General features: G+C 38.2%; 1 non-coding gene across 1 annotated transcript; it reads left to right on the forward strand.

The window, feature by feature from the left end:
- Positions 1 to 445: 445 nt before the first annotated feature.
- Positions 446 to 518, forward strand: TRNAG-UCC. The gene has a single exon. It is a non-coding gene; the product is annotated as a tRNA-Gly (tRNA).
- Positions 519 to 2,294: the final 1,776 nt, after the last annotated feature.

The following is a 2,294-nucleotide window of genomic DNA, read 5'->3' on the forward strand; positions in this document are numbered from 1 at the left end:
ATATAGAAAATAGAAAACCAATACAGACCTACTGCATAGCACAGGGAATTCTACTCAGCGCTCTGTAATGACCTATATGGGAAAAGAATCTAAAAGCAAGTGCATATATGTACATGTACAACTGATTTGCTTTGCTGTACATCAGAGACTAACACAATAATGTAGATCAACTATACTCCAATAAAATTTTTTAAAAATTAAAAAAAACAAAAAAGCGAGATGTAAAAGATAAAGCTTTCAAACAATTGAAGGGCTGTGATGCATTGAATAGAAGGATCGGATTTCTTTTCTCTCATCTCCAGGGGCAGGACTTACATTGTTGTATGAGTGGTAAGGGAATACATATGTATTTAATCTAAGAATAATATCTCAAATAATTAAATTTGCTAAAAAACTAAATGAATTTCTTCTTTGGGAAATTAATAAATTCTCACGACTGGGGACTTCCCTGGTGGTTCAGTGGCTAAGACTCTGGGCTTCCAATGCAGGGGGCCCAGGTTCAAACCCTGGTCAGGGAACAAGATCCCACGTGCTGTAACTAAGACCTCATGCAGTCAAATAAATAAATAAATATATATTAAAAAAAAAAAAATTCTCACGACTGCTGGCATTCAGTGTTTTCTTAACTACCTTCCAGGGATGTCACAGAAGAAAGTTGTATATGTAAAAGGAGCCTTTATATTTGAATTAATTAATACATTAATTATTTTATTAAAAATTCTTATCCTTTTTGATGATGAAATTGAACAATTTTCCCTAAATAGTCAGGGGTTAGACATTGGTATTTTTAAAAAGCTTCCTAGGTGCCTAGCCACCTTCCCCAAATGTTCTGTCTCCTGATTCCACTTTCCATTAAAAACTCCAGTGATGAGTTCTATGCTGTTAGGCAGGAGTCTGTAGAAAATGATCCAGCACACTTCAATGCCTTTTTATACAGTTCATGGGGTTCTCACAACAAGAATGCTGGACTGGTTTGCCATTCTCTCTTCCAGCGAATCAAGTTTCATCAGAACTCTCCACTATGACCCATCCATCTTGGGTGGCCCTGCATGGCATGGCTCATAGCTTCATAGAGTTATGCAAGCCTCTTTGCCATGACAAGGCCGTAATCCATGAAGAGTCCCTTGGACAGCAAGGAGATCAAACCAGTCAATTCTAAAGGAAATCAACCCTGAACACATTGAAAGGACTGAGGCTGAAGCTGAAGCTCCAAAACTTTGGCCACCTGATGCTAACAGCCGACTCACTGGAAAAGACCCTGCTGCTGGCAAAGGCTGAAGGCAGAAGAAGAGGGTGACAGAGTATGAGGTGGTTGAATGGCATCACCCATTCAATGGACATGAACTTGGGCAAACTCTGGGAGATGGTGAGGGACAGGGAGGCCTCGTGTGCTGCAGTCCGTGGGGCTGCCAAGAGTCAGACATGACTTGGCGATTAAACAATAATAATCCTTCATTGGCAGTGTACCCAGGAAAGACTTTAGATGTAGTTAAGGTAACCAAGCCTCAGAGATGATTTAGACAGCAGGGATAGAGTGAAGTGTTGAATTACCTCCTGGGTAATTTTCTATTACTTTTTGTACTATTTTAATCTCTGACAGGTAGATTGAATCCTGATAAAGGTACTTTATAGTTAATGGTCTTCACCATATCACAAAAGATTTTTGATCTTCAGCCAATTCTCCATTTATTTGCAAACAATCAATACAATTTTACTGAATTCCAGTAAAATAAAGGATTTGGATAGTCCCTTGGAAGTTATGACAATAGAGGATTAAGTTTGTACCCCAGGGCTCAAAGTCCTGGAACACCATCTGTTTAGTCCACTTCTATCTGTTCCTATTTTTAATGCGATGTTCTTTTTGAATATGAATAATATTTCTGTACTAATAAGTCTGCATTGCTGTAGGTAAATGATTATTAGTTCTTCAAAAGGGTGGAAAAGCACCTTGGCAAAGAAGGGAAGTTTATTTCATCCAGGTTATTCATTAGTGATCAGAGAACAAGAGCTATCATATTAATTCTCTGAAATTCCGAACCATCTCTTTGTTTCATCGCCAAAGATTGAGAGAGAAAAGGGCCTTTCCTTTTAACCCTAATCTCAGTCTCAAGACAATTTGTTTTTAAATTTCAAGAAAAGGCTTTTCAGTCATTAATTGACCCAATAAATGGGGGAACTCTGTCTCAACTTGATTACTCAACATCTTTATTTATTCATGTGCTTTATTGCACCCAACACAGCCTTCAAAAGGATTGACTGGTTTTGGCCGATCTGGTAGGCTATCAAAGGATATT

This window comes from Cervus elaphus, chromosome 26 (assembly GCF_910594005.1).
Source record: "Cervus elaphus chromosome 26, mCerEla1.1, whole genome shotgun sequence".
NCBI lineage: Eukaryota > Metazoa > Chordata > Mammalia > Artiodactyla > Cervidae > Cervus > Cervus elaphus.